Source organism: Schistocerca piceifrons, chromosome 4 (assembly GCF_021461385.2).
Source record: "Schistocerca piceifrons isolate TAMUIC-IGC-003096 chromosome 4, iqSchPice1.1, whole genome shotgun sequence".
In the NCBI taxonomy this organism is placed as follows: Eukaryota; Metazoa; Arthropoda; class Insecta; order Orthoptera; family Acrididae; genus Schistocerca; species Schistocerca piceifrons.
Window position 1 is genome coordinate 133166498 of NC_060141.1, and position 24537 is coordinate 133191034.

The following is a 24537-nucleotide window of genomic DNA, read 5'->3' on the forward strand; positions in this document are numbered from 1 at the left end:
TGACATTTAAATCTACACTCGATGTAAACAAGTTTCTCTTCTTCAGAAACGCTTTCCTTGCCATTGCCAGTCTACATTTTATATCCTCTCTACTTCGACCATCATCAGTTATTTTGCTCCCCAAATAGAAAAACTCCTTTACTACTTTAAGTGTCTCATTTCCTAATATAATTCCCTCAGCATCACCCGACTTAATTCGACTACATTCCATTATCCTCGTTTTGCTTTTGTTGATGTTCATCTTATATCCTCCTTTCAAGACACTGTCCATTCCATTTAACTGCTCTTCCAAGTCCTTTGCAGTCTCTGACAGAATTACAATGTCATCGGCGAACCTCAAAGTTTTTATTTCTTCTCCCTGGATTTTAATACCTACTCCGAATTTTTCTTTTGTTTCTTTTACTGCTTGCTCAATATACAGATTGAATAATATCGGGGAGAGGCTACAACCCTGTCTCACTCCCTTCCCAACCACTGCTTCCCTTTCATGCCCCTCGACTCTTATAACTGCCATTTGGTTTCTGTACAAATTGTAAATAGCCTTTCGCTTCCTGTATTTTACCCCTGCCACCTTTAGAATTTGAAAGAGAGTATTCCAGTCAACATTGTCCAAAGCTTTCTCTAAGTCTACGAATGCTAGAAACGTAGGTTTGCCTTTCCTTAATCTTTCTTTTAAGATAAGTCGTAAGGTCAGTATTGCCTCACGTGTTCCAACATTTCTACGGAATCCAAACTGATCTTCCCTGAGGTCGGCTTCTACCAGTTTTTCCATTCGTCTCATCCCTCAGAGCTACCCATTCGTCTTCTACTGTATTTCTATCCCCCATTCCTGTCAATTGTTCCCTTATGCTGTCCCTGAAACTCTGTACAACATCTGGTTTAGTCAGTTTATCCAGGTCCCATCTCCTTAAATTCCCACCTTTTTGCAATTTCTTCAGTTTTAATCTACAGTCCATAACCAATAGATTGTGAGTCCACATTTGCCCTTGGAAATGTCTTACAATTTAAAACCTGATTCCTAAATCGCTGTCTTACCATTATATAATCTAGCTGATACCTTTTAGTATCTCCAGGATTCTTCCATTTATACAACCTTCTTTTATGATTCTTGAACCAAGTGTTAGCTATGATTAAGTTGTGCTCTGTGCAAAATTCTAGCAGGCGGCTTCCTCTTTCATTTCTTAGCCCCAATCCATATTCACCAACTATGTTTGCTTCTCTCCCTTTTCCTACTGTCGAATTCCAGTCACCCATGGCTATTAAATTTTCGGCTCCCTTCACTACCTGAATAATTTCTTTTGTCTCATCATACATTTCTTCAATTTCTTCGTCATCTGCGGAGCTAGTTGGCATATGAACTTGTACTACTGTAGTGGGCATGAGCTTCGTGTCTATCTTGGCCACTATAATACGTTCAGTATGCTGTTTGTAGTAGCTTACCCGCACTCCTATTTTTGCCAGAGAAAAGAGATAATGGCCTGCTGTATTGTTTGGGAGAGCCCCAGCATATGCATTTTTTGATGGACCTAGTGCACAGTTTCAGAGTTCTGACAGGTGGACAGTAAACACCTAATGCAGATGCTATATATTTCTGGATTGGTTGGTTTAAACGGAGCGCCATTCTCCTGTTTGTAAGAGTTACGCTGATTGGCGGACTATTTCTGACGCAAGGAGCCAGAGGAGTGAGGGAAAGACAGCAGATGATATACCCTTTCACTTTTTGCGTGGAGAAGCGTGGTTCCGGTGATGCTCTTGAAGCAGGAACACGTAGCGGGAGCGAGTGCACTCGTGCGTGCATGCAGAGAGTGAGGAACAAAGTCTCTACTCAGTACCACACTGAGAGAGCACCTCTGTCGTTAGCGAAGCAGAATGATACACTATATTGAGTCGCTAAGCGTTTGTTCACCGTGTTGGCTGCGACACTTAATGTGCGGTGTGTACACAAACAGAGTATTAGTTAACGCCTGCGAGCGAACATTGAGTGGCATCACGGTGAACTGGTTATCTGACCGGTGTGCTATGCCAGTAGTTAGACTAGGGGCAGATAGGAGTCCTTGACTTCATCAAGGTATAGTGAGAGTTCGATTGGCGAAGGTCAATCCAGATAGAAAGAGGTAGTTTTGTTATTTTTCAGCGGCAAACGATGCAGGCAGCAGTCATCACAGTTCACGGTATTGTGCGCTACAGCGTAGGCTAGCCCCATCTTTCCTCCATTAGAAATAACTTACTTCATTCACATCATTCCATTACATTCCTTACGCGACAGCCTCAACCGTACTTAGAAAAATTCAGTCAGATAAGTATTGAAGTTGAGTAGGCGTGGCTCTCAGCCATTCTGCCGAGTAAATAACATTCTTAAAGAAAAGAGATAAAAGAGCTTTCCCACACTTTGTATATAAATGTGATTAACAGGATTCCTATCAATAAGAGGTAACCTCCTGTTCCAAAAAGAACCCGGAAATTTGTGTATGAGTTTATAAATAAAAGTTTCACTTGATTTTCTCAGAGTTTGCAATAAATAATATTCTCTGTTCGTTTAATGTTTTTCTTACACTAACTAGCAATACTCCAGTATCCAAGTATCCCAATAGTCACGTAAGAAAACAGAATATTTTTGTGTCTTTTCCTTACAGTGGACGACTCCAGAAGATATTTATTGCTGAAAATTTTTCAGTCATTTATTTTTGGCACGTTAGGAGCGTTGTCTGGCTTCTGTAGTAGTATGGGGTGGAAATTGCTTCTTGCAGGAGCCAAAGAGTGCTTGTCAGATCAGTCCATTGCGCAACTCGACAGCACAACATCCACACACAATGTAAAAAACCCAGAGGATTTCGTAGTCCATTACTTATCTCTGTATTAAACTTGCGAGAACAGGGCATATAGTTTATTTATACAGGTTTAAGTTGTACAAAGAAAAAAGACAGGGTAGTGGTGCGCTTAGAGTGTAGCTCTAATGCTTGAGCCGGTACAGAGAGCAGGCGGCGAGGTCAGGAGAGCGAGATGAGCGGGAAGTAGACGGCGGCCCAGATCACGGTGGCCACCAGCAGACCCAACAGCACGCGCGACCGGAAGCTGTCCCAGCCCAGCAGAACCTGCCGGCTGCCGCCTCCGCAGCGGGGCTGCAACACCACAAACAAGCGTCCTCAAGTCAGTAGGGAAGGAAGCACTTGTCGCAGCGATTAAAACACTCCACTAGTCGGTATGAAGCGAAAGAAATTGCATTGTTGTTAGCAGACTGGCCTTGCATTCAGGAAGATAGGCGCTCTAATCATCATCTGGTCATCCTGGTTTATGTCTTCTGTGGTTTTCTTAAACTAATTTACGTTGATTCCGGGATCATTCCTATTACAAGGCAACGGCCGACTATTTTCCCCATCGTTGTCGATGATGATGATGATGATGATGGTGTTTGGTTTGTGGGGCGCTCAACTGTGTGGTTATCAGCGCCCGTACAAATTCCCAACCTTTGCTCAGTCCAACCTCGCCACTTCCATGAATGAGGATGAAATGATGAGGACAACATAAACACCCAGTCATCTCGAGGCAGGTGAAAATCCCCGACCCCGATCGTTGTCGAACTGTCTATAAGCATGTAAACACCTGTCCATATGAATTATGTTTTTGTTCTTACAATAGAATAGTACAACAGATCAACCTTGTAAATGCGACCTACGTATGAATATAAAAACAGAAACTGCTACTATTATTAATATTATTGGGGTAAATTAGACTGTTATGGGTCACAGAAAACACTACGAAATGGTTCAGGTCATATCTCAGACAGAAAACATTGTGTCAATATAAAACAATAATGTATTAACTATTAGTCTTCATTTGAATGGGAATTAAACACGTCTGTGTTCAACACGGTTCCATATGTGATCCTTACCTGTACTTTTGTTAGTTAATAAACTTTCACCAGAAATATTGGCAGATGCAAAGATTCTTTGGTTTGCAGCTGATATGAACACTGCAATAAATAGCAAAGTAAGTGGTTACTAGCCAATCAAGTGTCACTGATCTCTGAAAAACCTTCGTCTGCATCTCAGAACCTGCTGTTTGTTTCCACCCATTATATGCACAAAATACGAGGAGTACAGATATATTAGACTGACAGCGTCAAATTCTTAGCTTCCAATGTGGTTTAAAGCCAGTTCAGAGCAGCAAACCACTAAAACAGCTAACGCTCTTAAACAAATCTTTATTTACAATGTGAATGCTTTTAGATGAATATGACATTAAATAAAGCTCGCATAATTTGCTTATTTTCATTCCTTAATATAATGCAGTATTATATTCTGGGGTAGCTTATCAAACCAAGCTAAAGTTTTCCAAATCCAGAAACGAGTAATACAAATTATTTGTGGTGTGAACTCAAGAACGCCTTACAGAATCGTGTTCGAAGAACTTGGCATACTAACTACAGTTTTTCTCCATATTAATATCTTCTTGAAATTTTTAGTAAGTAACACATCTCTCTTCCAATCAAATAGCTTATTTCACGGAATCGATATTAGAAATAAGAACAAGTTACATAAAGAATTAAAGCTATTTGAGTCGATGGAACACATATTGTCAAAAATGCTAATATTCACAAAAAGCTGGGCTGCAAACTAAGCGCTTTAAGAGCCTAAAAAAGTGTTGGTGCCGAGCTCCTTTCATACCACCGGTAAGTTTCAAGCAAAACCATAACTGATGTATACATAATTAATAATATCACATAATGTGAGTGCTATATAGTGTCTGACATGTACAAATCTTCGAGGGAAGAATGCCATTTGTGTGAGCATTGTATACTATTTTCTGTTGACAATTCTTGGCTACAGTGGCTTATGAACTATCTTGTGCAATTCATTACGTATATTTTTGAAATATTTGGTGTAACAGTCTTTGTGGCAATTAGTCACATTTGCTAATTAATTTCACTTTCAATTGTCATCTTCAGATCTGATTAATAAGTAGTTTTGAAAAATCAGATTTCCTTCGAAAGAGCATAGTCATAAGTTGTAAAATAAAAGGGACACCATTATAGTACATTTTTGAATTGTGACTACATTCTTTTTAAAGAAATTTGATTTTTCACCACTAATGATTGTTCAGATCTCAAGATGATCATTAAATGCAATGAAAACTAGTTATCAAATGTGACTAATTGCAACAGAGACTACTACATTAGAAATTTTAAAAAATTTTACATAGTTGTGGCATCTTTTATGACAATATATCATCCATTATTATGTTGGGTTGATCTGGGAGAGGAGACCAAACTGCGAGTCATCGGTCTCATCGGATTAGGGGAGGGTGGGTAAGGAAGTCGGAAGTGCCCTTTCAGAGGAACCATATTGGCATTCGCCTGAAGCGATTTAGGGAAATCACGGAAAACCTAAATCAGGATGGCTGGACGGGGGTTGAACTGTCGTCCTCCCGAATGCGAGTCCAGTGTGCTAACCACTGCACCACCTCGCTCGGTCCATTAGGTATTTGTTTATTGGAGGGCAGCGTAGAGGGTAAAAATCGTAGAGGGAGACCAAGAGATGAATACACCAAGCAGATTCAGAAGGATGTAGGTTGCAGTAGGTACTGGGAGATGAAGAAGCTTGCACAGGATAGATTAGCATGGAGAGCTGCATCAAACCAGTCTCAGGACTGAAGACCACAACAACAATCAATAAATGTTTGTGATATGTTTTGTATTAATCTGTAAATGTTTAACTTTCTTATTTATTCCACAGTCTTGAAGAACATTTCTCTTGAGACCTGTGGGGTGGAACTACAGCATATCATGTTCACATTTGCATCTTACTGGAAGCACAGTAGATTCAGCAATTAAATTTACTGCAGTCAAGGCATTTACTTGAGAATTTGACTGCAATATACTTTATTGTTTCGCATGATAATTCCTTTGTGAATACATTGTATTCTTGTATTTTTGCTATTCGATATAGGAGCTTCTTATTATAATTCTATGGAATAAATAGAGTGTCTGACGTGGATAATTAACAACACAAAGAAGAAGAGCAAAGCTGCTTCTGAAATACTGTGTCACTGAAGAATGTTGAAGACTGGGTGCTTAGACAGTGTAGTCAACGAAGTGGTAATCAGTCCTGCTGAGAAGTAAAGATCCCTATGGTACTACCTGACTAAAAGAAGGGATAAATTGACAGGACACTACCTGAGGCATTGAGGAATAGTTAATTTTCTAAAGGAGGGAAGTGTGCGTGTAAGGGAGGGATGAAGGGGGGGGGGGGGGGGGGTTGGAGGTAAAATTGTTGAGAGTGAGCGAGGCTCGACTGTAGCAAGCAGGTTCAGATGACTTTAGGCTGAAGATAGCATGGCGAGCAGCATCAAATCAATCTTGAACTGAAGAATATAACAAAAGTAATAAAACATCTAAGTCCACCTTAAATGATTGAGAAGAACCGCACATAATTCAAATCACAATGACCGAATGACAATTTGAACCCGAGTGCTCCTGCATACGAGTGCGACAAGTTAACTGTTCCCAGAATGAGATTTTCACTCTGTAACGGAGTGTGCGCTGATATGAAACTTCCTGGAAGATTAAAACTGTGTGCCGGACCGAGACTCGAACTCGCGACCTTTGCCTCTACCCAAGCACGATTCGCGCCCTTTCCTCACAGCTTTACTTCTGCCAGTATCTCGTCTCCTACCTTCCAAACTTTACAGAAGCTCTCCTGCGAACCATGCAGAACTAGCACTCCTGAAAGAAAGGATTCCTCATCCCGTTTGTATCATAAGCTTGGAAGAATGGCTGTCTTTGTAAGAGAAACTGAATAGAGAGCCTAGGATGTGGGAGTCCTCAGAAATCTTTTAGGAGACCTGCTGATGAATTATCAGCTTCATAGACATCTATGCGAAGATACTGCAGCAAAAGCTTACATCGTTTATATATATCACAAGTTCTAATGACTGTAGTTTACATACCAAGTTCAGTAAACGATACGTTATTTTACAAAGAAGATTTTCTTGACTGCGTCATTTCAGCTACTGAATTGACATATCGCATCAAGAGAAGGATAAATATGTACATTAATGTACGTTTCTGAATATCAAGCACTTCGCATTGGACTCTGCAAAGTGAACCAGATTCCCCAAAACTGTTTTTGGATGTTTATGAGTCGTTTTTCTCGCTGAAGCAGATCTGCTTGCAATTACATAACTTGATATGTTACAATTACGGTGCTTTAATCAACTGGAAGATAAACAGGAAATTGTTTCACAGCAGACTGGATCGCATTCTCGCTGGCCTAGCTCTGTATGGGATTTGTTAAACAGAGCTCTTTACACACTCTGACACCATACAGTTTCTTTCTGTGAACGTTCAGAAAGATCGAAATTACGCGCCACCGCTACCAGTTCTCCTGTCTGATTAGAGAAACACCATTCAAGCAGTTGCCACATCATCTGCTTCACACTTTCCAGCCGAGGTATGAGAACAACTAGTTTATCGGCTGTGTGTGTATTTTTCAATTCATACAGCATTTACCAGTGCAATTCAAAATCACTAAATATTACATAGTTTCTGAATCTTGATATTCCTCTTGGAATAGCTAATGGTGTGCACATGTGCAGCTCATAAACACATAATGGATAAAGAACCAAACATTTTCTATGTAGTAGTGATTAACAAGAAAAGTGAGTAATGACACATACAATATGAATTATTTCACACACATGAAGGAATAACACTAATAAAAGTCGAGCAACTGTAAAATAATGATAAAAATAAATAAAGCTGCCCGCACAAACACATTGTTCAATATACAATACCCGCAAATAAAAATTTTTCGTATCAAAAATGTTAACGAATTTTGCAGCAAACATGTTACTGAGGTAAAACTAACTCTCCACTACGTAATAATAATTATAACACATTATCAAGAAAGCATTCATCACAGGAAAAAACTGTGGCAGTCTGCAAATTTCACTGGCTAAAAGCGTCGACGTCACTCCGGTATTGTTAATAGCACAGTAAAGGTGCAAAGGTCCCACAATGACAGCATCATTCAATCACGCAGCAGAGTTTCCAGGAACAAGGCCAGACAGTTTGCCGAAGCTGGGGAACGGCAATAGACTATCCGAAATAAACTCTACGCGATGCGACTTGCATGTACTATGTAGCCGAATCCAGTTTCCATCCCTTAGCCACGTTGTTCATCCGTCAATAGAATGGTTGTCTCTAAAAGTTTTGTTCGCCATATGCCGAATATGATGTGTACATTCGGAAGATTGCCGATGTGTGGTCGAAACCGGTTGTAGTTATAATCATAGTCTCTCATAGTATCTAAAATAAAAGAAGGTGTGAAACTGAGAAAGACTGAGTAGTGAAAGTAATTTTTTTCTTTTCATCAATATTCCAAATGGTTTGATGCGAGCTGCCACAGCTTTTGCTCTTGTGCTATCCTCTTCATTTCAGTGTCGTACGCAGTGCCCTCGATTATCATTTGTTCTACACATTCTATCCTATGTACCACTTCTACCCTCTAGTACCAAAGAAGTGATTCCCTGATTCATTAGCCGTATCAGCCTACCCCCTTTTTCTAGTTATAGTTTTCCATATATTCTTTCCCTCGCGTATTCTGTAGAGAACCTCGTCGTTAATACCTTTCATATCCACCCAATCGTCAGCGTCATTCTGTATATATCACATTTTAACCACCTGGATTCTCTTCTTTTTCAACTTTCCGCAAGGTCATAACTGGCTTCTACACAACACTGCGCTCTAGACGTACATTGTCTGAAATTTGTTTCTCGATTTAGGGCCAATGTATGATGCTACGAGAAATGCTCTCTGTGCTTAGGACGATCTACTACTTAGATCCTCCTTCCTACGTCCGTCACGTTTCAGTTTACCTTCTGCGTGGCGGAATTCCTTCACATCTACTGCGCGGCTCCCAGTTGTGACATTATGTTTGTCGTTAATGCCACTTCTTCTGCTCCTCAATACTTTCATCTTTCTTTGATCTATTCTCAGATCATCTTCTGTTCATAGCACTCAACAGATTCTTCCTCACTATCAAATAAGATAGAGATGTCATCAGCGAATCTTTTCGGTGCCAGTCTTCAGTACTCAAGTATCTCACTTCTTTGTAACTTGTGCCTTTCGACGATAATGTCAAATTTCAGCGTGTTCTTCACCATTACTAAACAATGAACTGAGTCTGTAATTGCTCCCGTGTACACGTTAAAAAATTCTATCCCTGGTTTTGGATTTCCCGTCTCACCATGACGTATGTAATCCAGCTGTTGTCTTTCTGTGTCTCCTGACTTTTTCCAAGTATTTCTCTTCCTCGTGAGATTCTCGAATAACGTAGTGGCTATTATTGGTAAAAATTAGTTGCAGAACTAAAGAAGCTATCTCATTTCTATTGCCGAACCCATGTTCTCCAGTTATACTGTCTTTTATTTATCTCCTATCAGAGCGTTCTACCCCTTCATATTATTAGATTTTTCGTCTCGTTATACAAACTGAAGCATTCATTGTAGCCGGCCGGTGTGGCTGAGCGGTTCTAGGCACTTCAATCTGGAACCGCAGGTTCGAATCCTGACTCGGCCATGGACGTGTGTGGTGTCCTTAGGTTAGTTAGATTTAAGTAGTTCTAAGTTCTAGGGGACTGATGACCTCAGATGTTAAGTCCTATAGTACTCAGAGCCGTTATTGTATCACTCACACTGTCTCTTTTTTTCTGAACGTGGTGTCGCAGTGGTGAGACAGTGTACTCGTATTCGAGACGAAGACAGTTCAGATCCAATTTAGATTTAGGTTTCCTTGATGTCCCTAAATCGCTAAAGGCGAATGCTAAAACTATTTCACTCAAAGGGCGTGGTCGATTTCGAATTCTGCCCTTGCCCCTATCCGAGGATGTGTTCCGTCTCTAATGGAAACGTCGTCGAATGGATGCTAAACCCTGCTCGTGCTTTGCTTCCTTCTTCGGTGATCTCCTGCTTGCCACGTTGACTACTGGTTGGTTTCAAGTTTAATGACGAAATATCGGAGGTTACTATCAGTACTGTCTGCCAAACCATTAAATACAACATGAACAGAAAGGCTCTCAGTACACTAACCTGGGGCATGCCTCAACTTCATCCAACATAACATGCTGCGTGCTCTCTCCCGAGAAATCCTCAACCCAGCAACAAATTTTGTTCGTTGCCCCTTACGATCGTACTTTTTTCAGTGAAAATTGGCGTGGTATCGAGTCAAATGCTTTTCGGAACTCAAGAAAAACTTCACCTTACCGACAGCCTTGATGCATGGCTTTCAGGATATCACGTGAGAAGAGGACCAGTTGAGTTTCACTTGATCGACATTTTCGGAATACATGTTGGTTGGCGTACAGGAGATAATTCTGTTCGAGGTACCTTATTATGTTTGAACTCAGAATATGTTCTAGGACTGACGGGATTGGTTAAATAGAGCTCTTTACACACTCTGACGCCATATAGTTTCTTTCAGTGGAGATTACTCGCCTCGGCTTACAGTTCTCCTGTCTGATTAGAGAAACAGCATTGAAGCAGTTGCCGCATAAGATTGTAGGGCAGTTTTGTGGATCACTTCTGCTACCCTTCTTGTAACAGGCTGTGACTGCGTTCTCGAAACTACTGCGCAAAGTTTTAGTTCGAGGGATCAACGGAGTATTAAAGTTGAAATGGGAGTTAAAGCAGATACAGAATCTGACAGCCCCTGTAGTCTTTGCTTAGCGATTTCGTCTGTTTCTCTACGCTTTGTTAGCGCATATCTGAAGTCTCAAAGTCTCTACTTCAGGAGAGTGCAGATTCGGTTTTGAAAACTTGACATCACAGTCGGACAGTCGGTTGTCGGACTGTGCTAATAGGGGCGTGGCATGGCCTTGAGGGGACTGGCGAGGACTGGAGTGCCCGCAGGGCCTAAGCTGTGTGGAAAGCCACTGTGCCCAAACGCCGTTCTCTGACGGCGACCTTCACAGCGCTGCAGACGTGAGGTCATGCGAAAACGTTGGACTGCGCTGTATTAATGCCTCTCCAGTGAAAAGTTTCTAACCGCGATCAAGCACGTGCCTATTAGGTGCCTGTAACTTGCATTTTCTGGGTGGCGGAAGGGCCCTGCAGAATGGAAGGAAGACAGATGTGCGCAGGGACAGTGGGACTCGACAGTTCGGCAGAAGTTGGTGCCATATGTCAAGGTTAAGTGTGTACTTTGGTTGTGATTGTAATATAGCAGCTGCTACTGGACTCTTATTACTAAAAATTGTGTTTATGGCAGGGACAGCCAACCGAAGATAAATATATGTAACGCATTGAGCGTAAATAGGCGAAGAGGTCTGCTACTGCTCGATTATTCCATTGGCGACAAATGACTGGATACTACTAACTACAGTAAAATAAGTAGCAGTTGATAGGTGTCATGTATAATTTTGGTATGTGAATTTTTGGTATCTGAAGCAGCGAGCAGCGATGTTGTAAGCTGTATCGCAGAAATTTAAGTGAGTATTTTTGAGCTGCGTGAGAGCTCAGTGGAGCAGTCGAAGTTTGGCCGTGTTTGAGTAAAGCAGACAATGTTTAGCTTTGGTAGCGAGTGGAGTCGAAGTACGACTGTGTTGGAGTTAAGCTGATTATTTTAAGCAGTGTTAGTGAGGAAGCTATGGCAATATTATGATTCAAATTAAAATCTATCGTTTCAACATGATTACGAAACTGATTTGTGAAGGAAGAAATCTAATGGAATGTCAGGTAAATACAATAATGACGTTATTTTTTCACTATTGCTGTGCCATCGAACGAACCTGGTTATTTGAAAGTTGTCAGATTTGAGAGATAGTAAAGTGTATTGTTTGAATGTTGAGAAGTTCATTAAATTTAAAATCTGCCTTGAGCACTTTTTCTCAATACACGAAGAAAACAAGGTATTATCATTTATGGGCATATTTCATTTTCTTACCAACCTTTCTCTTACAATTCTTTTTAGTGGATGAACCAACCAAGTATGTTCGATTTGCAATTAATAGAGAACTCATTGGACCTCTCGAGTGTCTCTGTGTAGATACGGTAATTTGCAGCTTTAGCATAGCGGCGCGCAAGACAGAGCAGTACTGCAACGCGTTATCCAGATTTGCGCAGAATAGAGGTAAGGAGAAAATATTTTGAGTGTTTTATTTATTCAATCAGGGCCAACTTACGTTATTCAGAGACAGTTTTTGTGATCAAATTTTGCAAAGCCAATGACTCTAGGTTTCATGCCGAAGTTAATTACTCAGGCAGTTTATACTGTTCAAAATTCTTACAGTCAGATTGTTAACTTTTACAGCATGAAAGACTTCTCGTTTCATTATGACAATTAATTATTGTTTCAGTGCAGCTTTCACTATTTTTATTATTTAAAGGGCACTTTCAAATGGTACAATTGGCTCTAAGCACTATAAGACTTAACATCTGAGGTCATCAGTCCCCTAGACGTAGAACTACTGACGCAAGGACATCACACACATCCATGCCCGAGGCAGGATTCAAACCCGCGACCGTAGCAGCCGCGCGGTTCCGGACTGATACGCCTAGAACCGCTCGGCCACAGCGGCCGGCAAAGAGCAATTTCACGGTAACCATCTAAAGCTTGGATGTCTTCCTTTAATCCGATCTCGGCCGGATCTCAAACACTAGAGCATGACTCAAGAATAGGCAAGAATAGATCGCCCCAGTGCCCTATATGCGGTCTCCTTTGCAAATGAACCATACGTCCCCAACAATTCTTCGAATAAACCGATGCCGACCATTCGCCTTCCCTATCACAGTCCTCACACAATTGTTCCATTTCATATCGCTTTGCAACGTTAGCCCAGATATTTAAACGATGTGAGTGTGTGAGGTAGGACACTACCAATGCCGTATTCGAACCCTACGGGACTGTTTTTCCTATTCACCCACATTAAATTACATTTTTCTATGTTTAGAACCAGCTGCCGGTCATCACATCAGCTATAAATTACGTCTAAGTCATCTATCTCTGATTACAGGTATCGTCAGGAGAGTCACAGGGAAGTGTGATAGAACCGCTATTATTTTCTATATGCATAAATGATCTGACGGACAGCGTAGGTAGCAGTCTGCAGTTGTTTGCTGATGATGCTATGATGTACGGGAAGGTGTCGAAGTTGAGTGACTGTAGAATGATACGCGATCACTTAGACGCAATTTCTAATTGTTGTGATGAATGTCAGCTAGCGCTAAATCTGGAAAAATGTTATTTAATGCGGATGAGTAGGAAAAACATTCCCGTAAGGTTCGAATACAGCATGGGTAGTGTTCTGCTCGACACAGTCACGTCGTTTAAATATCTGGGCTTAACGCTGCAAGGCGATATGAAACGTAACGAGCATGTGGGGGCTGTGGTAGGGAATGTGGACTGTTGACTTTGGTTTATTGGAAGAATTTGGAAAGTGTGGTTCATCTGTAAATAAGACCGCATATCGGATGCTAGTGCGACCTGTACTTGAATACTGCTCTAATATTTGGGATCCGCGCCAGGTCGGATTAAAGGAAAACATCGAATCAATCCAGAGGTGGGCTGCTATATTTGTTACTGGTAGGTTCGACCAACATGCAAGTGTTACGGATATAGTTCGAGGAGACAAATGGAAATCCCCGAATGGAAAGCGACGTTCTTTTCGGGGAATACTACTGAGCAAATTTAGAAAATCGGCATTTGAAGCCGACTGCAGAACGATTCTACTACCGCCAACGTCCATTTCACGAAGTTAAGATACGGTAAATTAGCCATAGACAGCCATATTTCCTTCGCTCCATCTACAAGTGGAATTGGAAAGAAAACAACTAGTAGTGGTACAGGATACCCTCCTCCACGCACCTTAAGGTGGCTTGCAGATTACGTATGTAGATGTAATTGCAGACCTGAAGTGGAATGGCCACATGAAACAAACCGCAGGGAAAGTAGATGCCAGGCTGAGACTGACTGGGAGATTCTTAAGGAAATTGACTTCATCCACGAAAGAAGGGGCTCGGACTCCAGTGGCATATGCTTCAAGAGAGGCGTTGGGCATCACGGAGAGGTTAACTGTTGAAATTGCGAGAGCTTACTTTCCAGGAAGAGGCGGAGGAGTTCCTTCCTCCCATATACGTCTCGCAAGATGACTATGACGAGAAAATTAGAGAAATTAGAGCTCATATTGAATTTTAGCTTCAATCGTTTGTAGGACGTGTATATTTCTATTGTCTATTGTCAAACCACAATTTATGAAATATGTTTATATTTTATTAATAGAATTAAGTAGGAATAATTAATATTCGTCATTTTGGAAGTAATTGTAGTAACAGGGAATTTCTGCACCAAAGTATTGTTGGCGGGAGAGACCGCACATTGATATAATTTTAAAAAACGGCGGGAGAGACCGCTATAGCGTTCCCAGTGAAATAATACGAAAAGACTTAAAAAACAGTATTTATAAAGAAGAGACATTTAAAAATTGAATAATATACATTTTTATCATGTACCCGTAAAATAATAATTTCTCTGTGTAAGTTTCGATGGCAAAGAAATATAACAAAATGATCTAAAGAGACGACAAGATACGCTCTTTTGTTAATTTTTTTAGTCGTCTTCACTTCTTCTCTTGTCTTGGTTGCGTGTAGACGGACATCTTGCGAGTGCTGGCAAATGTAAGCATATTTGTACCTATTAAGCAGATAATATATTGATTTAATATTATTGTGCACTTTTAATTTGTAAGAGGTGATCCGGATTTCATGTCCGCCTTCCTTTGAATTAACCTGCATTCGAGTAATATACAGTTCAACAATCGCGGCAGCCGATGCAGCCAACGACGCCATTACGTGGCGATATTAACTTATAAAAAAAATTTAGCGGGAGCGAAAAACTCGCCCGCTATTAACATAATATATATTTTTCTCCACAGCCGCCCGACGCTGCAGAAAATACGTAGTTTTAAGATTCTTATTTTCAGTACCACAGCCGAGAGCCAGAGCCAGGACTCCGACTACAATGCAATGGTTAACGGAGGTAAGAAGAAATACTCTCGCGCGTGTGTGGGCCGCAATTGTAATTAATAACTAAAGATTTTTTGCTTTAAAGTGAACTCACTAGCCGAGGAAATTAATATGAAAAGTTTATTCCATTGTTCAACTTATATGCTCTTGTTTTAAGATTCAGCGAGCCTAACATTCATTAACGTAACAAATAATTTAATATTAATATTGTTAAAAAGGTGAACTTCACAAAAGCATTTAATTGTAAATCAAAATTGAATGAAATATTTTGATTAAGGCCCACCACGTAAGTCGGCAACAATCCACGTGACCAACAAATAATACATTAAATTACGACGGACGCGAGACCGCGTATGGATACATTTTAAGAAAAGAACGGGAAAGACCGCATTGGTACATTTTGTAATGGTAGTAGGGATTGTTTGCACCAGAAAGCATTGTTGGCGGGAGAGACCGCACTTAAGCCTAAGCCTTCGTAGGAAGTCAGTATTAAGCGAGATGTGAAGCGAGTCGGTAGCAGGTCTGAAGCGAGAGTTTAAGAGGAGCGGTGTGCCTGCCAACCACCAGCTATGATTTACAAGAGGTTATAAAAGGATGTTCAGAGACATCAGGTAACTATTATTGTTAAGAGGAACTTATATTATTGATTGATTTATTTATTTTTAATTTTTTTTTAGAAACTCAAGACTACTGAAGGTATGTTTGCGCAATGCTACTTGTAAGATTATTGTAACAAGTAAGTCCCATTTGAACGTTTGTAAAATCATTTCATTACCAACAGTAAATGTTTGAAGAATCATTTTCAGAATATAATTAATTTTTGCCAGCAATATTGCATTACTGATTTTAATCCACCCCAAAAACCATCAACGTAAAACTCTGCAAAATTTTATTGTCGGCAAGAAAAAGTTTAACTATGAATTACGTAACTTCAGTCAAATTAATTAAAGAATAACGTCAGCTTTGCTATTAAAGAATAACGTCAGCTTTGGTAATAAATACAGCCACTTATTATGAGAACCCACGAGTAGCCAATAGAGTATAGTAAAACAGAGTAAGTATATTCATGTCGCAGTTCGATGTAGCAGTCAGATAGCGATCCAGTAACAGTAAAAAAGGTAAGGAACAGTTTTGGGTTATTGCAGATAACGACTGAGGGCCACGACGACGACACACTCTATGTTTCGTCGAAATAATCAGCAAATCACTTTTAATAAGCAGCATTGAAATTTGTATGCGAAAATTGCACTTATTATTATTGAGAAGGAGAATTTATTTGAAAGGGAAGATTTCATTTGTTATTATTAAGCAAGAGATAGAAATCCTAACGGAAGGTTTCATAGGTTATTGTAGAAGGGGAGGGCTGCGTAACAAAAGAGATATAGAGGAGACGGGAAGGTTTCACGTTCTTTCCACGCATCATTCGCAGTGGTAGGGAAGGGGCAAAAAGACGATGATACCAAAAGTACTCTCTGCCACACACCGCAAGGTGGCTTGCGGAGGCCGGCAGTTGTGACCGAGCGGTTCTAGGCGCTTCAGTCCGGCACCGCGCTGCTGCTACGGTCGCAGGTTCGAATCCTCCCTCGGGCATGTATGTGTGCGATGTCCTTAGGTTAGTTAGGTTTAAGTAGTTCTAAGTCTAGGGGACTGATGACCTCCGATGTTAAGTCCCACAGTGCTTAGAGCCATTTGAACCATTGTTTTGGCTTGCGGAGCAGGTGCATACAGTCTAAAATCTCAGACCTATGCTTTGATTTTCCCCGATTTCGTTAGTGTTCAAAGCCTCATTCATAGCGAAGAAGTCACAGAAATATTCACGGTCTTCTACCATCCCTCTTTTCTTGAAATTACAGAAAAAAAACCCAGGAAAGTGCCCAGAATAAAGCTGGCACAGAAAATAGTTTTAACCTTCGCAACCTTTGTTCTATCAAAAACTGATATTAGTATTGACCACTGTATTTATTAATTTGATACTACCTTACGCGTTTCGGCCTTGCGCCATTCTCAAAGGCGCAAAATACAGATATTAGTCATGACAACTACATTGCTTAAAGTTATACTGCCTTACGCCATTCTCAAAGGCTCAAAACATAGATGTCAGTCTAGCCCACTGTATCTATTAATTTTAAACTGTCTTACGCGTTTCGGACTTAAGCCTTTCTCAAAAGCTCAAAATATAAACATTATGCTTGACGACTGCATTTATTAATTTTATACCACCTTAAGTTTTTCGCTCTTAACGCCATTCTCAAAGGCTTAAAACGTAGATATTAATCTTGAGCGCTACATTCATTAATTCATTTAAAGGCTCAAAATATAGATATTAGTCTTGACCACTATATTCATTAATTTTACACTCCATTTCACGTCTCGGCGGCCTTACGCCGTTCTCAAAGGCTCAAAATACAGCTATATTAATCTAGACCACTACGTTTATTAATTTTATATTGTCTAATGTGCTTCTGGCCTTACGCCATTCTAAAAAGGCTCAAAATATAGATATTAGTCTTGACCACAACGTTCATTAATTTTACACTGCATTGCACGTCTCGGCCTTAAGACTTTCTCAAAGGCTCAAAATATAGATATTAGTTTGACAACTGAATTCATTAATTTTATACTCCTGATGTGTATCGGCCTTACGTCATTCTCAAAGGCTCAAAATATAGGTATCAGTCTTAAGCACTACAATCATTAATTTTATACTGCATTACGCGTCTCTGAATTACGCCATTCTTGAATGCTTTGTGTTGATCACTATATTTATTAATTTTGTACTGCCTTACGCATTCCGACCTGACGCCATTCTCAAAGGCTCAAAATACAGATATGAACATGGCTGTCATCTTGGAAGATGGGAGTGTGCACAAATTATTCATTATGAAGATGTAAAGAAAACGGCAACAACTGTTCGCCGAGATTGCAACCGACTGGCGCATAAACATTACTAACGTTACCGCCCAGTACCAGGTTTCCACCATTTATGGCGCTGCAATGCGTCCAGAGTGCTCTTTTAAGGGGATGACTAACATTTTGTTTGCCCCATTGAAGTATGAGGCTCTGGCGTCACAATTAACAAACCAAGACATTTAATGGGGAGCCATCTTGGGCTGACCAAAGTGCCGCTGTTCTAAGCTTATGTGTGCATAGGGTTATCTCTAGTTTGGAAGGATTTTGACGTTTAATGGTGACGTACATAGTTGTGTTTGGGTGCAGAAGTCTAAAAGGTGCGTGTCCACTATCAAGTAAACGTCCGTTAGTCGTTTGCAGGAGCTACGTCTGCGAGCTATTTGACGTGGAAGCACTCGCAGCAAGGCTATAACCGCAAGTTTCGTCAACTTGCAAAAGTAGCTTCCGCAGGTTAGAGGAAACAGTTTGTACCATCTTGCTGCAAGTACTTGCGAAACTGTCGGTTACTGGAAGTTTTTCTCAAACTTGCAGAAGTTTTGTTGTTCAATACTGGTACGAAAATGTCAGTGTTGCAAAAGTGAATGGTGCAAAACATATAGACGAAAACAAATGCGTCATTGGAACCGCTCAACGTGTATTGCACGCAGCCAGTGAAGCGCGAAATTAATTCATCAGAAGAAGAAGTAGAATGGCATACAGACGTCTTTAAATTTTAACAGATTTTTTCTATGACAGCATAAACATAAATTTATAGACAACATTTTAGATAGAGCAACCACAGCTGTGAGCAATCATCTTGGGTTTTTATAAACCTTTTCAACCGTATTTAGTCCTTTATTTTCAGATCACTACCGGTTTCATGGCACTAAAAGCCACATCTTCAGATGAACATCTGCAGAACAATAAATCAAGAAGGACTAACAATCCTGAGACATTAACTGATTCAATATTTTTCTGAGTTTATTGTTAGATAAAAAAATAAAAAGTTTTGTGAAACAGTATAAAATATTTGTACTACCATGACTAAAACATTAGAGCTAAGAAGTTCGGAACTTTGTACTTTCCTTTCAAATTTATTTTGAAAATTTTCTCAGGTTTTAACTGTACCTAAAAAACTAACAAAATTCACTACAGTCTTGGATCCTTTTAATTATACAAAGATTCTAAAGAAATGGAATTTTTTTGACATTATTACAAGACATTAATGTTTAGAAAGTTAAAGTTTTTAAGGTTTTTTGAAGTTTAAGTTTTATTCAGTGGATATGGTCGGCAGATCTGCTCCTTTGCCGTAATATCTGATGTTCTTCTCTTGAGTCATTAAACGCCCTTCGTTCAAGAGTTCCTCTAGATTAGTATGAATTATGGACACTGCCAATGAAAATAAATGTCAACTGTAACTATTCAAGTCTAGGAATAATTTTTTTTTTAAGTTTGTACTGTTTATTTTCAAGCCGTCGGTAAGACAGGATGCGCCGTGTCCCACGTTCCGCGATTATGTTGTGTTTTGCAGGTTCTCCTTTGCGACCGAACGAGATGGCGCAGTGGCTAGCACACTGGACTCGCATTCGGGAGGATGACGTTTCACTCCCACGTCCAGCCATCCTGATTTAGGTTTTCCGTGATTTCCCTAATTCGCTCCAAGCAAATGCCAGGATGCTTCCTTTGAAAGGGCATGGCTGACTTCCTTCCCTAATCCGATGAGACCGATGACCTCGCAGTTTGGTCTCCTCGCCCCAAATCAACCCAATCCAACTTTCCCGTCAGTAGCCATTTTACTTGACGTATTTTGTCCAGATTACATTGAATATCTCTTCATCTTGCTGCAATCGCTTTTTTTTTTCATGCTTGCCGCAAATTACGTCTTAATAGTTTTTCAAATATTTTTACCTTACGAATGGATCACTATGGGATATTTTGTTCAGTCCCCATCCGTCATATTGGATTGGAATCCATGCGTCTGGCTGTTTTATTCAATGACATACCTCCTTATAGCGGTATTTTTTTCTGACGGACAATGAGTGCTGAGTACAAAGTTACGAGCTTTTTAGCTCTAATATTTTAGTTCTGTGAGTGCAAATATTTAGATATCTTATGTAAAAGTTTTTAATTTTTTTTTAAATCTTAAAACAATTTTGGGAAATTATCAATCAATGGGTGCCTCGAAGATCGTTATTCCTTTTTGATTTACTGTTATGCAGATGTTCACCTGAAGATATAGCTCTTGGCGCCGTGAAACCGAAAGTTATCCACAAATAAAGGAAGCGGTTTATTAATACCCAAAATGATAGGTACTAAATTTGACATCAAAGTAAAAAATACTCCTTGCAAAAACTGAAAGTAATTAAAAGGCCATCGCTTGGTGGTACAGCTAGCTGCAATTTTTGTATGCTGTTTTCTTATATTTGACTGTACAAAGACAAGGTTATGTTCGAAAATGGCAAACAGCATTCTCAGAAAGTTTTTAATGTGTACATGATCCTCTGATTTTATTCCGTTCGATAGTGTCACGTGGTAACTTAAGTATGTACACCACTATACCCATTTCATCACCCAAATATTTCCTTTTTTCTTTATTTTGGTTTTCGTGATGATTTTTCTTCTATAATAACAATGCAACAACAGTGGCGGCTGGTCTGTTTTCAACCACGACACTGCTAACTTCCACTCGCCTATCTCAAGACGCAACTCTAGTGGAAACACTTCTGCAAGTACTTGTAGCAAGTTGCTCTAATTAACTTGCCGAAGTGACTTGCGGAAGTAAACTTGCATGAGTTTTTGCTCCAATGTAAACTCCTCAGCAAGTCCTTGAAGAATTTACTCGTGGAAGTTAGTTGTTAGTGGACACAAGCTTAAAGGAATAACATTTCATGAGTGCGTTGTCTCGCTAACGTGTTATCTTTCCACTTTTATTGCGAATAAATTTGTGTTACTTGTTTGCTTGTACTGTAGCGTATTTTTCTCTCATACGATTTCAGATTTCGAAGAGAGGAAGTTCGGAAAGCTCTGTGTGAGTACGCCGTGAGGAGAAAGAACTGGCGAGCGTCAAAACTGAGTGCTATGTTCTCAGCATTTTCCATGAGGACACCGACAGAACGTCTCCTTCAACAGTTCGTATTAGGGAAAAAGCTGTCCCATCAAATTTTTATGCTTTCCCAAAAAATTTGCAAAAGGCACCTCATTTTATAGATACCAAGTTCGTGTTTCTGTATAAAATATATTTGCCACAGGTAATCCGGAAGTGTTGAATTATTTACTTTCTCAATATTCGTGTTCTGAGATTATATACTCATTTCCAAAGGTAACAGTAATTTAACAGGTCTAACGTATAAACAGGATGCCGTGTAGTTTCACGATTATAATTATTTCCATACATGTTTCTATTTGCAGAAGAATGTTTCACAGTAATGTTACTTCACTTAAATATGCTTGTAGTTACCACAAGCAAGGTGTACGATACGTATTTATTCGTTGTTATAGCTGTTTTCCTTCCTGATTGACAGCTGGTGTTTCAGCAGCTGTCTACGCAGTGTATATTTTACTTAAATGGTTACGTTTGAGACAATCCACCTACTGAATATTGTGACTAGGCAACAAATTATTCATCTAAAATTTTCAACATATTATTTCTGTTTTTGTACATAAAAATAATGATTCTGCCCTGTGCTAAGTGGGAAGAATTTTCTTTATTTTGGGAGCTGCTGTTCCACAAAATGGTAATAATTTATGTGTATCAAAACTTTTGACATGTATGCTAATTTGATGCTTCTGTTTGTTTCTAGTGTTGCTAAAAGACGTTTCCTTCAACTCAGACGCACCACCTCATGACACTGTTAGTCATATCAAGAAAAAGGTGTACACTGTGTGTGATGTAACCGTGCAAAACAGGAAGAAAATAAAGATTCTTCAGCAGCCAAACTGTCCTCTCAAGCAGCGAAATAGTCATATGAAAAATGTGCTAAAGGCCTCGCAGATGCAAACCAATACAAATGAAGATTATTTTAGTGCTTAACAGTGTATTCATGTAGCGTAAATAGAGAGTATCACGACAACATCATAGAACAATAAGTAACATCAAGGTGGGGCATCTGGTTTTGCAAGTAATGCAGTATGTACGTCCATCGAATTCCATTGATTTCATGGTTAGTGAAGTCATAAGCAACTACTTCAACAATACTTTATACCAACTTGAGTGCTCACATGAGCCATTAGTGAGCACTTGATAATGACTTGGTTTCACAGTGTAGTATAGCTCATGCAAAGAGAATGTTGAAGGTCAGGCTCTCACAGAAAAAAAGTGAATGCAAAAACAGCAGTTATATCTGAAGGACAGTGAACTAGATTTTTGATAAGAAAAAAATAATAAGTTGCAATTTTTGTGAAAGTGAAATAAAGATTTAATTTCTCAATGCACTAGAGTTTTGCTCTGTTGAATATAAAATGATCATTTAAATTGTATAACCCATCTGTTGTAGAAACTCCATTTTACGCACAACATAACTGAATATAAGTGCAGTAGTGATAGTAATGGTAAGTTGGTTCGCCCGGCTAGCCGTGCGGTCTAACGCACGGCTTTCCGGGCGGGAAGGCGTGCCGGTCCCCGGCACGAATCCGCCTGGCGGATTTGTGTCGAGGTCCGGTGTGCTGGCCAGTCTGTGGATGGTTTTTAAGGTGGTTTTCCATTTGCCTCGGCGAATGCGGGCTGGTTCCCATTATTCCGCCTCAGTTACACTATGTCGGCGATTGCTGCCCAAACACTTTATCCACGTACAAGTACACCATAATTACACTACCACGCGAACATTGGGGTTACACTCGTCTGGTGTGAGACGTTCCCGAAGGGGGGGGGGGGGGGGGCGGGTCCACTGCAGGCCGAACTGAACCGCACAATATCCGTGGGTTCGGTGTGAGGCGGCGGTGGGGTGAGTGGACTGCTTAGCCTGTTGTGGGGTTGTGTACAACTGAGGGCTACGGCGGGAACGGAGCCTCTCCGTCGTTTCGAGGTCTTGAGCTCCATAACGTAATTTAAAATCATGACTGGAATATATATTCCTGATTGTTCAAAATTGTCAGACAGAGCTGATAGTATACAGAGTGACCAAGACATTCTTAGAAGAAGGAAAATATGTGAGAGACATCGATAGGCTTTACTCGACATTAAATGTAAGCTTTTGATTTTAGCAGTAATGATTAATTGCTTCTAAGGTCAATCAGAAATTTTCATACAGTATTGTCGTGAACATCTGACTAAAAAGGGTCAATTCAGTGCTTATATTACGAAAGTCGTACATTTTGGTAATTAAATGGTCGGAAGAATCTTGTGTGTTTTGCTAACTATTATAGCTAATAGTTCGACTTAAATTAAAACGATCGGATTTTTTGCCGCGATGTAGTCATTGCTTAACGAATGACATTTCGCATCAATAAATTAAGTTTTCAGTTGCCTTCATGAAAGTACGCCGTATCTAAGTACATACTAAGATGTGATTGTCAGTTCAGTAACTTTAAGCAGAGGGGTAAGTTTCTTACAGTGTTTCAGTGGAGAAAGCCTTGTTTCGGTCTTAACAAGATGGCGGACTACCCTAACCCATGGCTTCAGCCAGTGCCTGCCCTCACCATTGACAACGCTATCTCCCTTTATCCTTACCTCCGTGTTTCGTCCGGTGAGCCTACCCCGAAACTTCGTGTCACAGAGTTGTTAGAAAAAGAAGCATCTCACTGAACGTAAGACCGAAAGAGGAAAGGGTTACAAAACTGTGGGTGGGGCCCATTGCCTTTGCTGTTTACATTACTTTGTCATGAAATGCCGAAACACAGCCATCTTGTATGTAGCTGATGTTTCAATTGGGCCGTAAGACAGCTTAGTCGTTAGTACCAGTGGTAGAGAAACAAAAGTGACTGATAAAATAAAAGTACTGTAGTAACATGTAATAGCCGTAGGAATACAAAAGTAAAATCATTTGGTTTGTTGGCTGTGTGACACCAAGAACTGATTGAGAGGTCCTTACACAAGATTTTATTTATTTGCAGACATTCCCACTTCGCCTTCACGAATTGTGAATGGTTTCTAAACTGCCACTCTTTCGTATAGTGTATATGGTGGTGACTGCATTGTTGTGCTTACACTGATAATCGTGATAAAAGTGAAAATATGAAAACAATATTGCGCTCTAACATGGTGCAGGTACGGGTCACCATCAAAAGTGTCATATCTACATCTACATCTACATCTACGTGATTACTCTGCTGTTCACAATAAAGTGCCTGGCAGAGGGTTCAATGAACCACCTTCAAGCTGTCTCTCTACCGTTCCACACTCGAACGGCGCGCGGGAAAAACGTGCACTTAAATTTTTCTGTGCGAGCCTCGATTTCTCTTATTTTATCGTGATGATCATTTCTCCCTATGTAGGTGGGTGCCAACAGAACGTTTTCGCAATCGGAGGAGAAAACTAGTGATTGAAATTTCATGAGAAGATCCCGTCGCGACGAAAAAACCCTTTGTTTTAATGCCTGTGGCACTATCTCCCCTATTTCGCGATAATACAAAACTAGCTGCACTTCTTTGTACTTTTTCAACGTCATCCGTCAGTCCCACCTGATGCGAATCCCACAC

At 40.1% G+C, this 24537-nt stretch overlaps 1 long non-coding RNA gene across 1 annotated transcript in view; it reads right to left on the minus strand.

Annotated features, from left to right (window-relative positions):
* Positions 1–2829: 2829 nt before the first annotated feature.
* The window catches only part of LOC124795218, a 55691-nt gene continuing 33983 nt past the window's right edge, over positions 2830–24537 (minus strand). Inside the window, exon 2 of the long non-coding RNA XR_007016660.1 lies at positions 2830–3119. This is a non-coding gene — a long non-coding RNA (uncharacterized LOC124795218). The remainder of the gene's footprint in view (positions 3120–24537) is intronic.